Source organism: Manduca sexta, unplaced genomic scaffold (assembly GCF_014839805.1).
Source record: "Manduca sexta isolate Smith_Timp_Sample1 unplaced genomic scaffold, JHU_Msex_v1.0 HiC_scaffold_1916, whole genome shotgun sequence".
NCBI classification, from domain to species: domain Eukaryota; kingdom Metazoa; phylum Arthropoda; class Insecta; order Lepidoptera; family Sphingidae; genus Manduca; species Manduca sexta.
In genome coordinates, this window is record NW_023592828.1 from 1 (window position 1) to 10,158 (window position 10,158).

At 34.3% G+C, this 10,158-nt stretch overlaps 1 long non-coding RNA gene across 1 annotated transcript; it reads right to left on the reverse strand.

Moving 5' to 3' along the window:
• Nucleotides 1-1,646: 1,646 nt before the first annotated feature.
• Nucleotides 1,647-6,658, reverse strand: LOC119191780. The gene is made up of 3 exons (XR_005113526.1): nt 6,433-6,658; nt 3,186-3,335; nt 1,647-2,443 (listed from the first exon to the last, which is right to left on the reverse strand). It is a non-coding gene; the product is annotated as an uncharacterized LOC119191780 (long non-coding RNA).
• Between the last annotated feature and the right edge of the window lie 3,500 nt (nt 6,659-10,158).

The following is a 10,158-nucleotide window of genomic DNA, read 5'->3' on the forward strand; positions in this document are numbered from 1 at the left end:
TGGCTGAATATTTGATTCCACCCATATGAAATTAAAATCACGCTCCGAGTATACAATCATCGTCATTTACTTGTGCAGTGCTGATTATCTCGGTAGGAAGAGACGGTAATTCGTCAGTTATAACATCATTCTCATCCGAACTATCGTATATTAGTACGAAATTTCTACGGAGTTGAAAGGTTTTCGATATCAGGTGGTGGATCGCCTGTAGGTTTAAAATGGTTTATTAACTATCGAATGCAAGTAAGTTATATCTAACGGATCATTTGAAGGCCCTGGTTTGTTCTGAATATTGTTTCTCTTCGAATTTTCTGTGCGTTGTAAAACCGCTTTAAGTATTTTAGTTTCTGTCTGCGATTTATATGAATTAGTTCGGCTTAATGTCTTAGTTGTTGTCCGTTTCTTCGTTGTTTTGGAATGAATTATTTGTTTTGTTTGTTCAGGTGCTTTTGTTACATTTCTCCGTTTGGTCGGTATTGCCGCGAGCAATTTACTTTACACGTTTTATTGCTTTGGGGCCTACTTTTCCGATTTTACTGTTCACAAATAATTTAAAGACCTGAGTTTCTCTGCATTGTGTAATGAAGACCAGCTTGAGAAGGCGGTATACAAATGATTTCTCGCTGTAAGTCTTAATTTATCCTGCACGTTCTTTTCTTTTTATCATTAATTATGTTATTCAAATTGGTGGGGGGAGCAGTTGCTGTGGGATTACAAGGATTACCCGTTGCATCACCGGAGCGAGTTGGTTTCAGAGCATCTATGGTCTTTTGCGCTTTGGTTAGTATATCGCTTAGGGTTCTAAGCTCGTTAGTGGACAGGGTTGTAACTGGAATATTAAGTACTGCGGTAATTTTGTCCTTTCTATTAAATTGAACGGATACATTTTTCAATTTATCCAACGTTTTTTCGAGTAATACTTTTGTTTTTAAACAAATAAACATTCGTTTCTCGCGTTCATCTTTATCGACTAAATTATCCCTAACGGCATCTGCAACAGCATTGCCAACTGAGGGCTCATCAGGTACTACATCGTTTAACAGAGCAGGTTCATGGTTCGCAAAAGCAAATTCTAATGGAGGAAGTTTAGTACAAACTTCAGTTGTATAGTTTGCAAAGTCAGGTAACGACAACTTTTTTAAATCATTATTCGATTTATTTGCAGATAATTTGATTGGCTTGCAACAACAAACGCATTCATCAAGAGAACATGTATGCGGAGTTCTCATGTAATTAGATGGTAATATTTTACTATTCCTCCACGCATGAATCAAATTTTGGCGCGCAAACCAACAACAAACTTTTTTTATTATTGCATTCTTGTTATTAACTACATGTTGTTCTATAAACGCTTGCGAAACGTTTTTAAAGTGCTGGCTTATAACACCTCCTGGACCTATTTTGTAATATTCATTGCCATCTTTATAATTAAACAATATTTGGGTCCCTACGACAAAGTTTAATTTTTATTAGAACCTCTCCGCTTCGTTTCGTCCGGGGTAGTAAATGCAAAAGCTTTTGGATTAAATTGGATGTAGGCGGCACTAATTCGGGTGTATTGATCATATTATCTATCAACACATTAAGTGGCATCGGAGTAACAATTATTTCTGAATTGACTTCTATTGTGCCTGTATTTGATGCTTTTCAGAGACAAGATCTTTTTTCGCGGTAGTCAAACCTTTGGATGTTTTAGCTTTGGCATTAGAGGTTTGTATAATTTTTTTACAGCAACACGTACACCGTCCTTCGCACCAGTGAGGTGCGCCCATACACCTAACCGATATTGCAGGAACGTGCATCAACATCGAAGTTACGATATCTTGCCGCTTGTACCAACAGCAATACCGTATGGTCGCAGTGTTTGGTGAACTTTGAAAAAGACTATGCCTTCCATTATCAGTTCGATAATGTTGTATGACCATCCCTGTATTATTTAAATAATAAACATCGGCTTCGTCAGTCCTCTGGTTGTATATGATTATATAATTCTTGCGGTAATTTATAGTCTTGTGAGCTCTCACGACACTTTCTACGGTTTTGTCTTTGTTTTTTTTCCTGGACGTCTTGGGAATCTTCGGCTTTGTTACGTCTTCATCTTTTGTTATTCCTTTGTCTGAATTACTATTGGGTGCACCTTGCAATTCCTTGTTTTGTTTTCGATCAAGCAAAATCTTTTTATGTGCAATATTTATATTAATGCGATCGATTTTATATTTTAATTTGACGTACGCCATAGGTCCGTCACTGTGTCTATGACGGCTCATTGCATGTTTTAGGGAATCATCGGTGGCTTTAGGTTTGCTTTCGGCAAATACTTGCTCAAAAATTTCGTATGGTCAGTCACTGTCTGAGGGTTTAATACTACTTTCATTTCATCAAGCCTTGTGGTGTATACTACAGATTTTTAAATTAATATGCTGTCCATGTGTGTCTGTTGTAGCTGTAAAAAAAAGACATCTACGTAGTATATTTAATTTTAATTATTGATTCACTGATTGCATATTGCTGTTTATTGTCTCAAATAGACAAGAGGGTATCGAGTAGCATAGTACACAAGGTCATTTTTACATTGCGATGCTAAATGTAACCACATTTTGGTTTTCACCTTCGCTATATTGTGCCAAAAGAGCCTTTCCCGCACACACCCACCACTACAACTCCTGTAAGCCAGGATCAGCAGTGGCACGCATGTAAAATTAAAATCAATTATAATTGATATGTTTTATTTAAAACATAACTTTTTATTTTATATGGTTAGAATAACTTATGGTGAAGTTTTGTTTTCAAGAAGACAAGCAAGTATATGGTTTCATTTATGAACTCAATGTCAAAATGACCCTGTATATAAGTAATGTTTAAAGCTAATGACATTTGTAAGTCACAGTGGTGTAACGATGAGTGGTGATACTAGGTGTTGCTCGTGGCTTCACTCCTTTGAAAGTTCTTTTCGGGTATAAAATTTCCACTGTTTTCCATATATTGATAGAAGAATTATAGATGCGTTTTAGAGAAAAGGAATAATTATAAGGGAATTGATAACTCCTTAAATGTCACTCAGGATACCAAAAAAATATTTAGTATACATACATATAAATTTAGTTTACCCCCAGTGAGAATCGAATCCGAAAAGCTATCCAAGTACCGCCGTCCCTCAATAAATCCCTTAACAAAAAGTCCATTACCTGGTTGCGCATTACGATCATTTTGTATTGGCCCTGAGGGTTCTTCAACGCTACGCAAATTAGACGTACACACGTGCTGTTTTTTCTTTGAAATCCTCGTCCATTTAATTCCCTTCTTTCTTGGCATATTTTCAAATTATAATCTTAAATCTGTAAAAAATGTTTAAGCTTAGTAACCACTTTTGTTTATGTGAAGAATCAAATCAATCAAAATGTGTCTTTTACAAATAAGAAAGTACTCGTAAACATTATAATTAGTTATTAAATTATTTGTCCCTAAGAATAACGCCTTATGACAACGTTCTACAGTATTTTTTCATTTTTCTTTATATCCACGAATGACAATTATTACTGACAGCTACTGATGTCCAAAAAATCAATCTACTAGGTAAGGGCCCGTGCAAGTATTACGTAACGCAATTTGAGGGGAGGAGGGACTTGTAAACATTACGATGCGTTACAGGGGCGGGAGGGGTGTTTCGTACAAAGCGTTATGTAACATTGTTTTTTTTTTATTTTAAAACAATAACAAAGTTAGTTTAGGAACTTTCCGGGATTTTCTGTAAAATAATTATGAATATTAAAAATAAAATGTCACTTTAGAGTTACATAGCTTTTGGAGGAGGGAGGGGCGTAAGGAGAACTTTACGGCGCGTTCAATGGGGGGGGGGGGGGTCAAAAATCTTCAAAAATTGCCTTAGGTAATACTTGGACGGCCCCTAATACAGAACACGGACATGTCCTTTATTGAATACCATTATAAAAAAAAGTACACAGCATAGTATTACTATTCTGAATTCGACAACGCGCTCACAATATTATGTTCCAATCTACGGGTTGTAGATTCTGATGATAAACACACGTTCTGATGACGTTGCAATGGACATTGCTTAACATTGAATTTCTTAACATTTTCGCTTATAACTTTTTTATTTATAGTTCTAGGACAAAAAGTTACTGGACCAAAGTTGTAGAGAATTTAATTTGCAACAAAAAATGTTTATAATTTTTTTTTGTCAGATAAATAGTTTAAGAGATACATCGTAAAAACCATTTCAAATCCTATTTTCAAGATGGCGGCTTTCATAAACTTGATTTTAGCTTTACACTGACCCCTCCTACACTTCAAAAAAATGAAATTGCAACCTCTAAAAAACGCAAGGTAAGGCCTAAAAAATGTAACTTTTCAATGGACTACATATTTAGATTTTAAATCGAATGGGTGGCCTTTACGTGATATGCGTATGAACTTAGAACAAAGAGATAAACAATCAGTCAAAAATTGTTCTATTATATATTCCTCGAGTAGACCAAATTATTGTTCTATGTTTTATCAAAATAGACACGGGAATTCATTGATTTCTATACTTAAATAAAGAGGATTATAATAGATAATATCCATATAAAATTGACAATTGCCAAACACAGAAAATGGTATTTATACATTGAAGTATATTCAACCGATAAACACGAACGTCCATATTAGGGGCCGTTCAAGTATTACGTAACGCAATTTGGGGGAAAGGGAGTCTTGTAAAACGTTACGATGCGTTACATGGGGAGAGTAGACACAAAAATCTTCAAGATTACGTTACGTAATATTTGAACGGCTCCTAAACTGTTTGTTCAAATCTGGAGGTAAAGCTAAAGTTCACTGCAACGCTATAACATCCATCATAGTCTTACTAAACTTTTTAATAACATGCAGTGCTAAAGCGTTCAAGATAAAGAATAAGTGAAATGGCAACTAAAACGCCATATGCACTCTAGATTTTACACCGCAGAAGTGACAGTATTTGTACCTACGCATATTCACACTCTATTTAGTAGTGAAATAATTCAAAATGGTAAAGAAGAAAAGTAAAATAAAATGGATGGATATGCGTTTAATTTGCTTAAAATGAAATATGTTAACATAAAACAAATAATTAATAATAACAAGTATATATTTTAAACAAAAATCGTCAAAGACAAAACACGGTTTTATTATATTTTAATGTAATCTTTACTGTTTTCTAAGTTGGGGTCTATGAAAAAAGAATGATCACAATCCGATTACCAGTTTATATATGTGGACAAACATACATATATACTTACTTATGATTTTTTTTTAAATTGGTTAGGAAGCTATACAAGATTAGACTATATTATGCAATTTCGATAACATTACATATGTACGACGCCATTACGAATCGTTTTGATAACTTTCTTTTGAATTCGTTTAAAAATATCGGACTGGTTAAACTATTAAACACATTAAAACTTTTTTGAAAACACCACGTGTAAATCTGTGTTCAATCGCAAATTTTACCTACAACCAGTTTCATTATGGGCCATCTGCATGTTTTAGTCTATAATTGTAAACGGCGTTGCATTGAAATATAAACATATTGTTTATTTTGTTATTTTCTAGTAATATTTCCTATTTATTCACTTAAACAACAAATAATTTTACTTCCTTGACTAATAATTTTTATTCACATCCAGGTTTTCACTTAGAAGTAGTTATTATATTATAAGCGCCGCTCCGTTCGCAACTACAAGCTGTCAATATTGACAGTTGACACCATACTAGTCAGTTTGAATGGATTGCAGTTCAATTCTGTTGATCCTTAAGGAGTTATTATAAATAATTATTTCACAATAATTAATTATTTTCCTGCAATAAAAAAATAAAGCGGCATTTTTTACGTTTTTGAATTGTTTATTGTCTTCAAGACGTTAATCCGATTACGCTAATCTCATCGTACCTCAGGAAAATAGGTATTGTAAACACGATAATAAGTCATTGGTTACGTATTTCCAATAGTATTTAGTATATATTATCTGTGTGTTGTGCACTAGTTCAAATGACAGCTGACACTTGGTAGTATAACTATGAGTGCAAATTCAAGACGCGACGGATTTCACTAATTATTTCCTCTTATTCCAATTATGATGATAATGTTAAATTTCATAAATGTAAATAAATTACGCAGTCTTGGTAAAATATCTATCGTAAACAAATCACATAAACATTTGTAGCAGTAACACTATCATATCAGAAAACTACTAAAACGCGTCAAAAAACGAAGTGACAACAAATCGAGTTTGGATACAACGGTAGTAACATTTAAGGGAAGTACTCGAATGACAATATTACATAAATTTCTAGTTTATTTATAGTTTTGATAATTATACTATGCGTACAAACAAACTATACACTTAATTATGTCCCCATATGTACAAAAATATTAAATTTAAGTACCGTAATTAATCCGGTTTTATTGTACCGTTAATCCGTCGTTGGCAAGATGAAGTTGCAACTCACTCGACTCACGATTCACTTTTGTTTATAAAGGTTTTGTTATACATTTTGTTATAAATAAAATATCACAACATCGACGCTTGAGGCGCGTGAGGGGAATGTTCGATTCGGTTTTAAGTCGTGAGTTGTGTCGACTCGCGAGCGTACTAAGCGGTAGGCGGGGAGCGCGGGAACCGAGGGCAGCGCGGGGCGCGGGGGCTGAAGTAAAGGCGCGCGGCGGTGCGACGCGAAGAGCCGAGCCAGGCGCGGTACGACCATCTATACCCCCCTCCCGCCGCGCCACACGCCTCCCGCTCCCAGTGCTCACCAGGGTTCCCAACGTAATGTGTTTCCACGTAAATTTAGGGAAAGAATTAATAAGATGATTTTTTGGACGTGAAATATTTTAGAGTATTTATTATTGCAATCATATTTCTTCGTTCGCGTAGCGATTATGAGATTTCGAGCATAATTCTTTTTGACTAAGAATGAGAATGCGGAGTTAAATAAAAAAGGAAATTTTATCAGTTTTACTTTAGAAATAGGACATTATAAATTTAAAAAAAAATACTTTTGTATTCCGTGGTGACTATTTATTTTGTCTATTCTAAAATTATTAACTGGAAAAATGCTGTTTCTTGTTTGTTTGCTTTAAATGGCAGAACGCCCATAACATTCATACCAGCAACTAAAATTGTAGGGTTTTTCATACTCAAATATATGCTTAAAAAATAAAAACAAAAAGATAATTGTTTTCAGGGGATTTTTACCTTAGCATTAGGGGTAAATATTTTTGGCAGTTGAATACCCTGATGCTCACACGATTGCAATGTGTCTTCATTTTGACTACGAGTCCACTTGTTTCTCACGTAGCAATGAATACAAAATCGACAAATAGATTTTACATTAGCGATTAGTATCAATATTGTAAGTATAGGGGATGTATTAGGTATCAACTAAAGGTTATAATGTTTTAGTAACTACAGTGCGCTTAGCTGTCGGGACCCGACGCGACGCAATACTCGACAGGCGATAGCCCCGGGCGTGCGGGGCGCGGCGGGTACTTCACCCCTCCTTTCCTCAGCAATCCGTTGTCAACCGATCGATTGACTAACATAATCATTTTTTTTTACTTTTTTTCTGTAAGTAGTTTAGTAAAATTACTACGAATTGAGTAGGGATTTACATCCTTTTTTCCGATATTATCTACGTGTGTCATGCCAAGTTAAATCTTATTAAAAAGAAACGGTTTTTTTTACGTAGAACGTCAAAATGGCGACTGATTTTTTTGTCTCTTGCTTTGTATCTGCTATTATTACCCAACATTGCTAAAATCATCGATAATCGGCCATAATATAAGAGAAGAAGAAGAAAAGAAAGGCAACGAAGAAGACGTAGGTTAAGTATATCTCACAAATCATTTGGAACCATTTTCAACCACTTAATAAATCAAAATTTATTTTACATAAAAAAATTAAATTCGTTTTATTTAAGTATTAAAACTACTTAGACTAAAACTGTAACCTAGATTTCGTTAATACGGCTCAAACGGTTTTTAATAAGATATTAACTTCTAAAAATCGTTATTTTTGTTGGCTTCGTTATGTTTGGCTGACCAGTGTTTCTTTTTTTATTTATTTTTTTTGCTTGTTTACATTTTTAATCTAAGTAAAGTGAGAAGTAGGTACTTAGATCAAAAATGTAACCCATTACGAGATGACCTATAAAGTTTTTGTATGAACTAGATGAGGCCCTTAATTGCAACTTAGGCTTTGCTTCTTAAGAGTTCATTTCCTTAACCGTCTACTTGAGATTCTGCTCAAAGGTGAGATTGATATGTAATACGCCCCTTAAATCGTAACTTCTCGATATTAAACGTGGCTCCCATCTTTACATTTAAGGTCAAGGTGCCTTATTCCCTCTACGGGGGCGTTTCGTCGTTTCAATTCTTGGACAGCTTGGTACCCGTATAGATTAAAAAGTCTAAAATCTCCTACTTACCTATTCGGCTATCAAAGTTGTCCGTTGATTAGAACGCCCGTAATTATAAGACGTATTCGCCCCCGTAGACGCAATAGGGCCCCCTAACCTGTTTTTGATGGGCTCATACTGTTTAAAATATTTTTGACAATTTATATTGCTAATATAGATATTGAAAATAGTGGTTACACCAATACTAGCGCGCACGAAATATAAATACGACGCTCACAAGTGCTTTCCTTTGACGTAAATACCTATATAGACATCTATATCATCTTCTGTCGGCAACCCACGGCATACATGATACAAATCCCCGCTGCACCTCCCTTACCCCGCGACCCCGCTACGTTGGCAGTTAGCACAGGCACGCCTTTGCACATGATTACTTATATAAAACATTCAAAAAAATATAATCCGTTGAGATTTGGGCATTCTAAGCATCGACTAGTAAATACTTAATTGGTATCGGTCAACACCATTTTTTATACTGGTTACAAGAAGTGTTTTTAAAAAGAGAAGAACGATCCCAATCCATTTTTCGATCCACCGCGATAAGAGACCAATCAGAATGTAGTTTTTTTGACATGTATGTACACAATGACTTATTTTTATAGTTTTATCTCGGGATTGGGTCAAAGATTGAAAGTGAAACCGTTTATTGAAAACTGCTGAGAATAAGCAAGTAAGCAATATAAGGCACAAATTGGTACCAATCCTGGTAAAACACCCATAAAAATTGCAATTTTATGTTGAGAATCCAATTAGAAGATTAGATTTAAGAAAAGTAACTTTAAGATATCAATGAAACCACTGATGCTATCTCTAGAAGATAAAATGTGCAATGACTGCTATTTTCGGGAGTGACATCAAAATTTAAATGTTTTTATTATGGTGTGTTGAGGAAAGAACCACCCTTACGGGGATAAGATAAAAAGTGTCAAGCTATAAACAGCAAATTACAATTCAATATCCCACCACAATGGCGCTAGCGTAACAAGAGGGTTTTACATGAGGTTAGCAGTTGTGAACTGTGCGAAATATGCTGAGTTGAACAATTTAATGTCTAATGACTGTTGTAGTTGATGAAACTACAGTATAATATAAAATCTCAACTATTTACGTAACCCAAAATAATTTAGTAAATATAACCTATAAAAATGGCGTTATCTTAAAATTTTACTTCTTGCTACCGTAGCGCTACTGTTTTGACACTTTTCGACGGACACTTTTACATTCACAAAAATGATGCTTCTTCCGATACTCTCCATAGTTTCCATGACTACGAAAATTGTTTATTCTTAAATCAAACGCTCATTATACCGTAATAAACCGCCTTTTGTCATTTTAAAAGAATATAAAAAAGGAATATATGTACTCAGTATTTTTTTAAAATAATTGCATTTATAGTGTTAAATAAAATCATGTACTTAAGTATTCCAAAGTTATAAGTAATTTTATTATAAGCAAGTGACTTAATTATTGTTAGTTTTGATAAAGTGTTATTAAGATTGTAAATTATGTTTCGGGTTGAGTCAATACTGCCTACCTAGTAAGAAGCTTTTGCTTAATAATTAAGATGACTGAAATTTTTAAATCGACCCAGAACTGACCAGCATTGCAAAATTTGGAGTTTTAAATAACGTAATGAGGCGGTAAGAATTGCTTTTTTTAAACTTATAACAGAATAAAGTGTATAGTCACTGTTGT